The sequence below is a fragment of the Narcine bancroftii genome, chromosome 13, assembly GCF_036971445.1.
Source record: "Narcine bancroftii isolate sNarBan1 chromosome 13, sNarBan1.hap1, whole genome shotgun sequence".
Taxonomy (NCBI): Eukaryota; Metazoa; Chordata; class Chondrichthyes; order Torpediniformes; family Narcinidae; genus Narcine; species Narcine bancroftii.
This window is the reverse complement of record NC_091481.1, coordinates 1,126,989-1,141,295: the sequence shown is the minus strand read 5'-3', so window position 1 is coordinate 1,141,295 and position 14,307 is coordinate 1,126,989. Positions and strand designations below refer to the sequence as shown.

General features: G+C 43.2%; 1 long non-coding RNA gene across 1 annotated transcript in view; it reads left to right on the top strand.

The window, feature by feature from the left end:
* LOC138748908 (uncharacterized) overlaps positions 1–14,307 on the top strand; it is a 74,701-nt gene that overhangs the window by 17,000 nt on the left and 43,394 nt on the right. The window contains exon 3 of the long non-coding RNA XR_011348315.1: positions 11,150–11,279. This is a non-coding gene — a long non-coding RNA (uncharacterized lncRNA). The remainder of the gene's footprint in view (positions 1–11,149; positions 11,280–14,307) is intronic.

Below are 14,307 nucleotides of genomic sequence, written 5' to 3'. Positions count from 1 at the left end.
ACGTTTCCAGGCCATATATACACAAGTATATATGGTAATTCCAGAAAGATCTCTTCTAATTCCCACAGTGGGCTTTGCTCATTGTGCTGTGACCTGGTATTCTTCTCATTCTGGGAAATTTCTTGGATATAAAATAAAGGGGGTGAAAACTAAGACTGTCGTGAGGAAAAGCTTCCTTGCACAGCATGTGTTTGGGATATGGAAGGCTGCAGATGTGGAGGAGGAGGCAGGTTTCACTGTGGATTTCAAGAGGGAATTGGATGAATGTGTGGTGAGGAAACCTTTGCAAGGCCACAGAGACTGTGCTGTGAGGTTCAAGCTGAGAGGATCTCTAGTAGAAAGCTGTCTATGTCCTCAGCAGCAGAATCTTTCAGCACAGGATCCATTCTACGACTGTGACTCCAAACACATTTTAAATGTATCTGCTTGCTAAATATGTGGCAGTAACACTGATGTAAATGTGCCAAGACTTCTCTGTGCAAACTTGTTTCACTCACATGTTCATTTAGTTAACTGACTGGCACCAGGTTAAAGAACAAGAATACTAGTGGAACTCAGCTGGACTCTCAGCATCCGTGGGAGGTGAAGATAAATTCCATACGCTTTGTGCCTGAGAAGGGCTCAGGCCCGAAACGTTGGTAATAAAACTTTCCCTCCTATGGATGCTGTGAGACCGGAAGAGTTCCTCCAGCGGTTTTAGGTTTGTACTACATTCACAGCATATGGAAACTTCTGTCTTTCACTCCTTTTCCTTTGTCTTGGCTTCACGGACGAAGATTTATGGAGGGGTATGTCCACGTCTGCTGCAGGCTCGTTGGTGACTGACAAGTCCGATCCGGGACAGGCAGGCACAGTTGCAGCGGTTGCAAGGAAAAATTGGTTGGTTGGGGTTGGGTGTTGGGTTTTTCCTCCTTTGTCTTTTGTCAGTGAGGTGGGCTCTGCGGTCTTCTTCAAAGGAGGTTGCTGCCCGCCGAATTGTGAGGCGCCAAGATGCACGGTTGGAGGCGAGATCAGCCCACTGGCAGTGGTCAATGTGGCAGGCACCAAGAGATTTCTTTAAGCAGTCCTTGTACCTCTTCTTTGGTGCACCTCTGTCTCGGTGGCCAGTGGAGAGCTCGCCATAGAACATGATCTTGGGAAAGCGATGGTCCTCCATTCTGGAGACGTGACCCACCCAGTGCAGTTGGGTCTTCAACAGCATGGATTCGATGCTGTCGGCCTCTGCCAGCTCGAGTACTTCGATGTTGGTGATGAAGTCATTCCAATGAATGTTGAAGATGGAGCGGAGACATCGCTGATGGAAGTGTTCTAGGAGCCGTAGGTGATGTCGGTAGAGGACCCATGATTCGGAGCCGAACAGGAGCGTGGGTATGACAACGGCTCTATACACGCTGATCTTTGTGTGTTTCTTCAGGTGGTTGGTTTTCCAGACTCTTTTGTGTAGTCTTCCAAAGGCGCTATTTGCCTTGGCGAGTCTGTTGTCTATCTCTTTGTCGATCCTTGCATCAGATGAAATGGTGCAGCCCAGGTAGGTAAACTGGTAGACCGTTTTGAGTTCAGTGTGCCCGATGGAGATGTGGGGGGGGCTGGTAGTCATGGTGGGGAGCTGGCTGATGGAGGACCTCAGTTTTCTTCAGGCTGACTTCCAGGCCAAACATTTTGGCAGTTTCCGCAAAACAGGACGTCATGCGCTGGAGAGCTGGCTCTGAATGGGCAACTAAAGCAGCATCGTCTGCAAAGAGTAGTTGACGGACAAGTTGCTCTTGTGTCTTGGTATGAGCTTGCAGGCGCCTCAGATTGAAGAGACTGCCATCCGTGCGGTACCGGATGTAAACACCGTCTTCATTGTTGAGGTCTTTATTGGCTTGTTTCAGCATCATGCTGACGAAGATAGTAAAGAGGGTTGGTGCGAGGACGCAACCTTCCAGTGCCAGGTTAATAGGAATTCCATAACCAAATCTAGATAACCGATTGGTGCCAAGTTAACATGAATTTAATAAGCAAATCAAGCACATTGGGAAAGTTGTTGAGCTCTTCATTGTAGAGTGATGGAGACACAGGGCTTGGAACAGGCCCTTCAACCCAACTTGTTCATGCTAGGATTCTGGGCTAATCCCATTTCCCTGCATTTGGACCATATTCTAAACTCATCCTAACCATAGATGTTTTTTGAGCATCTATTTCCATAGTTTCCTTTGGCAGACATGAACCTCCCTCCAAGAGAGAGTTTTTCTTCAGGGCTCCATTAAATCTCTTTTGACTCACCTAAAGCCTACTCCCTCTTATTCCAAAAATTTCTCTGGGAGCAACAAGTCAACCTCTGAGTGAAAAGATGGCCCATCAAGTCACTTCCCTCTCAACTGAGGGGTGGCCAAACTTGCTCAACATAAGAACCACAAATGATAAATGTCAGATGTTTGGAAGTTGCAACAATCATGTGACCACAGGCCACTCCCACCAACATGACCACTGCAAGCACCAGCTTGGACAATTCCTGACTCAGCCAGGAATATGTCAAAGAGCTGCATGTGAATCATGAGCTGTGTTTGGCCACTCTGCCTTAAACCTATGACCTCTTGTTCTAGAATCATCTATCCTGTGAAAAAGATAAAACATTCCCTTTATCTGTGCCCCTCATGAGTTTATAAATCTCTTTCAGGTCGCTTTTATGCCTCCTTCACCCCAGCCTGTCCAACCTCTTCCTATAACTCAACCCACTCCAGCCCTGGCGTAATCCTGGTAAATCCTCTCTGCACCCCACCCCTTCCACCTTATTGATGTCCTTCCTACAACAGAGTGACTGGAACAGCACCCAGTATGGTCTCACCAATACCTTGTACAGCTGAGTTGTCAGGTCCCAACACAGTTCCAAAGCAATAACATAGCAAGTTCTTAAAAAATAAAGTATTGAATCTTTCAAAGAATAGTTGAAAACACAATTAAATATTTCAATTATTCAACAACTGTATTTAAGACACTGATAAGAGTTTTGAGCAGTAGAGGAATTAAGGATTATGGGAACAGTGGGTAGGTGGAGCTGAGTCTGTAGCCTGTTCAACCATGATCGTACTGAATGGTGGAGCAAGCTCGATGGGCCGGATGGCCTACTCCTGCTGCTATTTTGTTCATGCAGTTGCAGAAAATTTACTAAATGGTGCCCATTTAGAGTTGTTTGAATAAACTGGCATGGACTTGTAGGGCCAAGATGACCTGTTTCCATGCCATAAACTGTTATATGGCAAATTATCCTTTCCTTGCCCTTCTTCCTTGTTCTCCATTTAAAATGGATGAGCTTGCTGCTTCTGCCCTGCACACTTTGGCACAGGTCCACTGGGCAGATATCCTGGGGTAAGTGCAGAAGTTCACACTGAGGACTGGGGCACCACCGACCCGTCAGCTGCATGGGGATCTGGTGTGCACCTGTGTGTGGCTGCAGCAAGTAAGGTTGTCAGTGCATCTGTATGGTGGATGTATGTGAATGACAACAAACTCTCATGTTATCAATATCCCCTCCTGCCTCACAGCTACTGTCCCCACCCCTGAGGCCACCCAGTGCAGATAACTGGTGCTTTAGGAACATCTGGTCCACCACACCATCAGCCTTGCCAACATTGATGGAGGATGAGTTTGGTCCCAAAGTCTCTCACAGAGAAGGAATCAGCCTGGGCAGCTGTACAAAGCATATCAGGATTATAATAAGCCCATGATTTATTCTTGTTTCTACAATTTTATTTGCTACCATTTTCTACTCCATTTGGAAACAATCGCCATCTTCTGCTTTTCCTGACATTTTTTTTTTTAGAAGGGGCATAAAACATATTCAGAATCGGATTTTATTGTCATAAAGATGTGTCATGAAATTAATTATTTTGCAGCAACATCACAGGTGCAACTATTGCTGTGAATTACATTCAAAATAAATAAAATTAGTGCAAAAAGAAGAGAAAGTGAGGTTGTGCCTGTGCTTCACTATGCATTCAGGAATCTGATGGCTGAGGTAAAGAAGCTTTTTCTGTACCATTGTGTGTTTGACTTCAGGCTCCTGTACCTCCTTCCTGATGGTAGCAAAGTGAAGAGGGCATGGCCTGGGTGGTGGGAGTCCTTGACGATGGAGGCTGCTTTCTTAAGACACCGCCTCTTGAAGATGGAATGAAGACTGATGCCTGTGATGGTGCTGGCCAAGGTCACAACTCTCTGCAGTCATTGGCACCAGACCGTGATGCAACCAGTCAGAATGCTCTCCATGGTACGCCTGCAGAAATTTGCAAGAGTTTTTTTGTGACATTCCAAATCTCCTCAAACTCTTCACAAAGAATAGTCATTGGAGAGTCTTCTTCATGATTGCCTCGACATGGAGGCCCCAGAACTGATCTTCAGAGATGTTTGCACCCAGGGAATTGAAGTTCTTAACCCATTCCACTGCTGCTGTGGAAATCAGTGATGTGGGCTCTCTGTTTAACTACTGGCCTGGATACAATTGTCCAGATATCGATAAACAAATGCTAACCCTCAGTTGAGGGAGGTCCAGGACACTGAAGCCAAGGAAAGTATCCAGCGTGAAAACTTCATTTGGTGTAGGAAAATGTTCAACACCTTGACACAATACTGCCTTGTCTTCTGTAATAATGCAGTAATGGCCTGTGTAACGCACAAAACATGTTAAACACTCATTTTTGTACTTGTTGCAGTAATTGCTTGATTTTGGAAAAATATTTACGTTGAACAGCCAAAGAATAAATATAATTTCCATATGACTGACTATTAACTAATACAAAAACTTAAAATCACTTTCAATAAATGTTATATTATCCATGAACCAGGTGTAAGTAAAAGGAAAGTTTAACAAGACTGGCAGTAATTATCAGGAAAGCTTCAACCTGGCCAGACAGATATCAGCGTTGACATGGGTAGAGTTAAAGAGATGTGATGTGTCATGCCTTGAATTCCTTCCAATAAATTAATTCACATTAGAAGGAATGAAGATAATCATCGAGAAAGTTTTAAATTGGAAACTGCTTGGAAAGGAATGTTAGAGCCATGTAGTTTATTTGGTTTTCAATTTTCTACCTGAGAGTGTTCCGACCAAACGAAACAGAAAAGAAAGAAAATACTGCAAATTTAAACAAACACTAAACTGCTCACTCTAATTAAAGAAAATACGAGGTGACGGCAGAAGCGATCAAACAGTAAAGGCAGGTTCTCACTTCGCGTTGGAGTGACCCATAATTACTCTCTAACACACAGCTCCACACTGAAAGCACAGAGAGGGTTTTATTCCTTGCTGAAACATTCTGTTGGACCAGATGGAGGTTCATTTATCAAAGTGCGCACATGTCATAAGCCAATGCAACACCAGTGCTGCCAGGAGCATTCCCTCCCCTTTGAATCAATATTAATTGCTACTGATACCTACTGGTGAGACATGACACATCCGTGGATTGAGAACCAGGATATTCCACATAACAAAGATGCTTTATTTGCCTGAAGAAGGAACCTTTGTGTTTCTATCAATCCATGCTCCTGCTCTTGAAATGAATTTTTTTTCCCACACATCCTGTTTCTTGGAGGGGTTTCCTACCCTCTGTAGTTTGCTGCTGAAGGTTGACGTCAGGATGAGGTCAAAGTTAACGTGACATTGGCATGTGCAAGGTACAAGGATGACAACCTGAGTCCCATCATGGATAGACAAAGGAGATGACTGTGAAGGACAAAAGTTGACCATTCTCCACTACACAACAAGGAGAGATTGGCAATCGCAACATTCCTTGGTGTGCATTTCAGGGATAACCTATCCTGGAGTTCAACCACCTCCTCATTCATCAGGAAGGAGCTACAGCACCTACACAACTTAAGGAGGCTGGGGAAGAAAAGGCTACTGGCCCCCACCTTGACAACTTTTATAGGAGCACAGCTGAGAATGTCTGCCTGTGACATTGTGTGAGATGATAGCTGCCAAGCATTGGACTGGAAGTCTATGCAGAGGGTCATTAAAATAGCCGAGAGGATCACTGGGTTTTCCTATCCCCTATAGATGGTATTTACTGGGAGTGTTGTCTAAATATAGGTCAAGGAATTATAGAAGACCCCTTCCATTCAGTGCACAGTATCTTCAACCCATTACCATCAGGAAGGAGGTATGGGAGCATCAAAATCAGAATGGGAATATGATTGATTTTGATTATTTACATGATCATGATGTACTGTGCATTGTGTGTTTCTGTGTATGCACCGTGGTCTGGAGAGATCCTGTTTTGTCGGGCTGTACACACACAATCAGATGATAATGAACTTGAACAATTTTGACATTGTCTCCACAGAGAATGGGACAGATCATGTTGGTTATTGCTAGTACTTCCAAATGGACTCATCTCTGTTCAGCACTTCCACAACATGAGGCCCTGCACGTCCACACCATTGTATTGGACATATAAGAAGGAATACTCTGAGTTTTTTGGAAGCCAAGCCTATGACTTCACACTATAGCTGGGGTCCGTGGTGACCAGAATTAGACACTGAACTGGCTGCGGTCCCCCTGCGCCTTGGTGGGACCTGCTGCTGGGTTCAGAGTCAGGCCAGAGGTTTTCAAAAGGATTGTAGGGTGAGGGATAGGAGATGGAAGCCTACTACTCCACTATTTACTAGAACTGATTAAACTGTAAATATTCCTGTTTCTCACAACTCAATTTTTCCAATTTAAAATGTATCATTAACATTTATTTATTTCATTTTCAATAATTTTGAATGTCTTAAAATCATGAAAGTTATTGACAGGTTTTTGGTTAACATCAGGAAGGTCTCTGCCAGTTGTACAAAGGTCCCAGTTGTCTATCGTGGAAGTCGTGCATTCTCACTGCCCCTCCCAAGGGCCTGCTCCCCCTCTTCCTCACCGACTCCCAGCCCAATGCAGCATGGGTCACGGAGACTGATCCCTTTCGTCGGAACAAAGGAGAGACAGACGTGGGTCAGCAGATGTGGTCCTGGATGGGCAGATTTTCATCAGAATTGGAATTAGGTTTATTGTGTTGTGCATGAGGCAACAGTATTGTGAAATACTGGTGCCAATATTGCTATAAATACAAGATTCAAAAAAAAAATTGGTGCAAATAAAGAGATAAAGCGAGGTAGTACCTGAGATACATTGTCCATTCAAAAATCTGATATGGGCAGGGGGGAGAAGAACACCCAATGTGCCATTGGGCTTTTCCTGTCCTGCGCATTGGCACCTCTGGACCAGACAGTGATGTAATCAGTCAGAATGCTCTCCACAGTTTACCTGTACACAGCCCAATATTCAAGTGGGATTATTTATCCATGAAGATCAAAATTCTGCAGATGCTGGAAATATGAAACAAAAATGCTGTTTTGTTGATGGATCCATGAGCTGAAACGCTGTCTGCTTCACCAGCACAGGTGCTGCCTGACCTGTGACATGTTTCTATTTTTGCTGGGATTATTTCTAGTCAGAAACCTGTTGACGTGATGAATTTTTCAATGAAAATTAAAGCAGGGCTACCCTAGTGCTTTAAATAAACAGTTGGATTGATTACGAGTTAGTCTGTGAGATGTCTGCAAGTCTAATGTTTACAGTTATCGACAGTCAATAATTTTGTAGTGAAGGTCATTTCAAGATAATATCACCAACAATTTAAATTATAACTTCACACAATGAAGTTCTCGTTCCTCAACAAAGCAAAGAAACTTGCTTAAAAACAGCAACTCATTGGATGGCATCAGCATTTAATGATCTTTTATTAACATTTCCTTGAACATTTTTTTTGTGGGTTTGTTATTTATTTCCACTGCCTGATCATAAAATGTCCATTTGAAAACTAACCCTGAACTCGAGAGACGTTTGCACCTCTTGCTCATTTGAACAGTACAGGAAACCTAGACTCAATGTCTCCCTGAGCAACCTCCTTCACTACTGAAGCTTCCACAAAAACGAAGTCACTTTAAACACAAATCTGCCAACATGATATCATCATTAGACCAGCAGTTAAAGTTACACTTTGCAACCTTAGCAGACTGGATTTCAAATGAAATTGGTTATTAATCTTTGGGGATGATGAATTCCATCTGGAGTCGGCCACAGCGACACAATCCTTGTGCCCAGGTTTCTATACATGAAAAGTTTTAACAGATTTTTGGAGTAATTCCCCACAAATTAGAGCACACTGTGGTCCTCTAATGAATGAATCCAGTAGATGCAATGTACAGATCAGAGATGGAGGGTTGTGATGAAGAGCTCTGGCCTGCAACATTGACCATTCTCTTCCTCCCACTGCTACCGCCTGACCCGGCAAGTTCCTCCAGCAGATCGTTCTTCCTGATTCCAGCATCATGGTGTCCGTGGTGAGTTGAGAGTTTGGATACTAAATTGGTTGGCCTCCAGAAGAGAGAGGAGAATGGTGGAAGGCTGAAGGCTTGTGACAGATGCTCTGCTAGAGACATAACAATCAAAGTAGGTGAGTGAGTGAATAGGTTCGCAGATGACAATAACATTGGTGAAATTGTGGACAGTTATCAAAAAATACAACAGGATATATAAAACAGAAACCAATTTGGACAGAGAAATGGCAGGTGGAGTTTAATTCAGAGAAGTGTGAGATGCACGTTGAGAGGTCCACGGAAGAGAAATGTATACAGTGAATGGCAGAGCTCCTGAAAGCAATGGTGTGCCAAGTATGTGAGCGTCCAGATCGTAGAGTGAAACATGAAAGTCTGCAGATGTTGTGATTGTATTAAAAACACAGAGATTCTGGAGGAACTCAGCCAGTCTCACAGCGTCCATAGGAAGAAAGAATATAATACCAACATTTTAGACCTGAGCCTTTCTTCAAGGTATGAATGAAAAGCAGGCCGGCATCTGAATGAAAAGGCAAAGAATTGGAGAGAGAGGAGTCCAGAGCAATAAAAGGTGTTAATTAGGTATGATAAAAGGGAAGTTGAGAGTTGATTTTGGTTTGAGAAAGGAGACAGGGGAAAGGGGAGAGACACACACAGAGAACTAAAGGAAAGGAGACGCTGATGAAGATGGGTGTTTTATAGAAACCATTGAAGTTGATGATAATGCCATCCAGTTAGACAGAACCCAGACAGAAGATGAGGTGTTATTCCTCCAATTTGTGAATGCTGTCAATCTGGCCATGCATGAGACCATGGACAGACAAGGGAATGGGATGGAGAATTGAAATGGGTGGCCACTGGAAGATCTCCGCTATTGCGGCAGACAGAGCCGAGATGCTGAACAAAGTGATCTCCCAGTCTGCGTCCAGTCTCTTCGATGCAGAGGAGACCACAACGGGAGCACTGGATGCCATAGATGTCCCCTGCAGATTCATAAGTGAAATGTTGCTTCACTTGAAAGGACTGTTTTGGGCCCCAAATGGTGATGAGGGAGGAGGTGTGGACGCAAATGGAACATCTCCTGTGATCACAGGGACGATCCCCCATAAAATGTTACGAGCCCAAAGGACCCCGAAACCCAGCAGCAATAGACATTCACCAAGATAAGTAGTTACTTAAACAAAAGTTGTTTTTAATTATCTTTAAACATGAAAACGGAATCAAACTTTAACTTATCTCTTTAACGAACCCGTATTAACCCCCTTCTAATTCTAAGCGCACGTGCATGTAATGTGTGCGTAAATTTAAGAAAAGTTCTTTGGTTCACAGTTCAATCTCACTTCTCCTTCTTTTCCAAGTTCTCTGGATGCAGGCAATTCTTATACTGTGCACAGAATTTAACATGTATAAAGTTCACCAGGCTTTGGTGCTTGAAAGGTAAGTGTTTACCGCTCAGGAAGGTTCTTGTAGGGTTTACAGAGAGAGATTTGTTGTTCCAGGATTTCCACATCAGAGGTAACACCATTAGTCACCTCGATGTCTCACTGATGAAACTTGCCCCATCAGGGTTTTCCAGATGGTAACCTCTTTCTTTCAGGTTATGACAGAGCTCCTTCTGTTCCTCTTATTCCAAGAGAAACATGAGACCGATAGCACTTCCAGCCATCCTCTGCTCTGGAACTTTTCATTAGTTTCAACCAGCTCTTCCTGGCTTGCCCTGTTCAGCTGCTTTTCAGTGTTACCAACACTGGCTGGGAGATCTTGTTAACTTATCTCTCTCTCTCTCTCTCTCTCTCTCTCTCTCTCCAACTCAGACTTCCGGAAAGCCCATGTGACTCTCTCACTTGCAAAACCCCCTTCTTCAGCGAACAACAAGAGTTCTTTCTTCTGTTCAAGTTGTTGTCTAAGATAAACAAAACCCAGGAGTGTCCTTTCTGTGAGTCCTTTGCAGAAAGATACTTGTAGCCAGTTTGTCTCCAGTCCATTCATTTTATAGTGTCAGTTCAATTTAGCACCTACCCAATTAGCAGCATGTGGTTGAAATCTCAATCACAGGCTGTAGATGTTTTGGAAATGGCTTCTATTGCGGCCTTCTAGATGGAACTGGAAAAATAAAAAGTGGAGAACATTTTGCAATGTGTGGAAGATTGGTGGTATGGCTAGTGTAGCGCTTGGTGCCACGCTGTTACAGCGCCAACAATCGGAACTGGGAATGAATCCCGCACTGTCTGAAAGGAGTTTGTACATTTTCCTTGTGTCTATGTGGGTTTTCCCCTTGGGCTCCAGTTTCCTCCCACTCTTCAAAAATGTGCCATGGTTTGTAGGTTGATTGGGTGCAAATGGGTGGCATGGACTTGTGGATCAAAAGGGCCTGCTATTGTATGTCTAAATTTAAATTTAACTTAATCTGAGGGAGGGCTGTAAAAATGGGATTAGTGTAATCGAGGTTGAAGGTGAGAAGAAGGTTGTTGGACTGAATGTTTCCATGCTGAATGCCTGTGATGAGCTAGCAAGGTGCTCTGGAGGAGAGGTTCACACACATGATGGGTTGTTTCCGGGTTGTAACCACACAGTGATTCCATTTCATCAGGAAGTATTTAATTCCTCCATCTCCAAGTGAGAGGATGCTGAGAGCATTGGGGATATTGACATTTTTATTGGTGCAGTGGAATGTTATCTGTCTGTAACAGTCAATGTCTCAGCAATTGGCAGAATAGTGATCAAAGGTTGGATTTTGGGCCAGCGGCTTACTGTAGTAAACATTGTTAATTTCCTGCTTCCTGTCTCAATGCACTGTCCCCAGCTCCAGGGACCCAGGACTCTGTGGAATGAAGTTTGAAGACAAGACCGACCTGAATCTCGAATTAAAGACAGGAATTTCCGGAAACACTCAACAGGTCCAGCAGAATGTGCTTTAGGTCAATAACCTCAAAGTAAGTGCAGTTTCTATTCTTTCAGATTTTGGTGGATGCCTATGAAGAACAAAATATTTGTCTGTCAGTTTTTCATTTGCTTCATGGTATGTGTTTCATACATATATATGCAGTCATCAAAGGTAAACTTGTGTCAGGCACAGGCAGCAGATGCTGGAACTTTGATCAAACAATGGGGAGTAGGAGGGACTCAGCAGGCCGGGCAGAGTGGAGCAAGGTGGTCAGTCGATGTTGGAACCCTTTATCAAGACCATTTTGGGAAGTGGAGATATCAAGCATAAAAAGCCGATAGAGGAAAGGCTGGGAAGGGTCAGGAGGTAATTGGATATCTGGATGCTGTGCGATCAGACGAGTCCCCACCACTTTTCACAGTAACATGCAGCTGATCTGATGACCTGTCTACCCCGAGATTCACTCCCACCTCTTAACTGTGCTGCATATGTCAGGAATTCCACTGGTCAACAGGTAGTCATTTCAAACAACTGATTTACTCAAAACCAGACAAGCACCTAGATTTAACAGATTTAACATCGGTGCCCAAGAGGTTTTACTTTTCAAGTTTTATTAACGTTGGAACAAATTCTCCTTTTAATTGACTCGTTAAAGGTTCAGTTACAGATCAAGATTCCAGGCTTCATTCCACAATCCCATGTGTCCTGGTACAGTGTAACACTGCAGGTCTGTCAACTACTGATGGCGTACCTTTGCAGTGTAGGTTTAGCAGAGGGTACAAAAGTGATCAAATGAAACTCCTTCCTCACTCTGTCACCCAGCACTGTTGACACAAGTTTGGACTCTTCCCCTTCTTGCATGCTACATATAAATGCTACAAAAAAAATGCAGAAATAAACTATTCAGCATTTCAAACCTATTCAGTCATGAGCTGATCCATTTCCCCACTCAGACCCACTGCCCGGCCTTCACCCCAGAACCTTTGATGCCCTGGCTTATCAAGAACCAATCAATCTCTGCCTTAAATACACCCAATGACTTCCGAGCCAAGAATCAAAAGTGAGTTGAGGAAACACCACAGTGAATGGTTGAGCTCCAGAATGTACTGTTGGGGCAGGAGTGGAGACAGATCCGATTGTAGAGTTCAAAAGGGAGCTTGCAAGGTTGTGGGGAGAGAGTGCAGGGAAGTGGATGAATTAGATTTGTCTGTTGGAAAGATGCTGTGGAGGATTTGACAGGATCAATGGCCTTTGTCATTCTGTAACCTTTCTGTGGTCCTGTGATTCAAAGTGCACCCCACAATCAACAGCTGTTCATCATGGCTTTGTTTGATCACACAGTGCCACTTTTCCTAGATTACAACCGTGACTTCACAAGCCCATCATTGCTGCAAATGTTTGTGGAACATCACTTAGTAATTTATATTTATCCATGAAACATTGAAATGTAACCATAAACATCGTTAGAAAAGTAATTGGAAGAAACTGGTCACAAATTAGCCCTTTTACTTTTACAATATGGATTGTGAATAGAATCTTTGTTCTCTCCTAATTTTCACAGTTCCAACTGGGACCACTTTTGATCTCATTAACCTGGCTCATTGGCGTGAGGCTGATGCAGAAAATGAATGCATTCGTCGGTGTTGACACTCTGGACTGGGAAATATATTTAGTTGGGTTGGCAAACACATTATCCCAGAGGTGTGATGGGAGATGATTTCTGGAGTTGGAGAGAGAAATATTCTGAGTACTAACAGGACTAATACAGGTTTATGCACTGATAATAAAAGTGACTTTCTTTGGAGAGACTTGAATGACATAGAATTTAAATAACTTGAAGAAATCACTGTTTAATTTGGAGTGTATGTAAGGGCAGAATGATGTTTGGATACCCCAACAATAAGCCCTGAACCTCATCCCACACACACATTGTCTTGTGTCAGGAATGTAATAAGAGGTCATCCAACAACTCCAAAGGACATCTTGAATATTTTTTTATTATTTTGTCTGTCACACACACACACACACACACACACACACACACACACACACACACACACACACACACACACACTCACACACACACACACACACACACACACACACATACACACACTAGAAGTGGGGGCGAGAGAGAGATTCAGGTTGCAGATGGTAGTGGAGGGATATTCCCTGCAAAATTAAAAATACGCTTGTTAAGTTTCTGCTCTCAGTTCTTACAAAAAGTCTCAAAGTTAAGCATTAAACTGCCTTTCTCTATTTCTCAGTTCTGCTAAGGGGTCTTCCACCTGAAGTAATCTGTCTCTCTCCACAGGCGCTGACTGTCAAACTGTGTTTCCAGGATTTTGAGTTTCTATTGGTCATTTCTGGTTTTGTCTCAATAAAATGCAGTGTTTTCTTACACTCTAGAGCAAAGGAAACAAGGTTACTTTTTATGGTGTTAGTGGTTTTAAAGATTACACTCAAAAACATTTGTGGAGACTGAAAAGGAAACTGCCCTTCACCTGTTCAGAGTTCCAGTTTTTATCCCTCTCCGTCTCCGTGTCCCCAGAATAAATTTCAGTTTCCCTGCTGGTGCTGGGGGATTTAACGTGTCCCTTGATTGGCTGGAGAATTTGGTGATGTGCTCATGCCTCCGGGCACGATTTTTTAATTCAATCTCTTCCTTGGTTGGCTCCTGACACATCTCCTGTAGAAACAAAAATATCCTTTTGGATTAAAAAATAATTGGACCAGAATTCTTCAGCGAGATCAGTCTGTCACAGCACCAATGGAAAATAATTCTCATGGAACTGATCAAAATACGCTTGATGTGGAATTCTGGAACAATCTTTCACACACTGAAGGAAAATGGAATTTTTTCCTGTGGAAACCAGATGAGTGATGTTACCCATGGAGGTCGAGTTGTTTCATTAATGAAATAACCAGCCCATCTCACACTGGACCCAGACTCACTGATAACATATTCAATCCAAGATCAAGAATTTCCAACCATTATAATAGTTTCCTGAATATCTAACTTTGCTTCCTCGTAATAACTGCAGAAATATGTCTGCAAGGTTTAAAGGTAAAAGTCT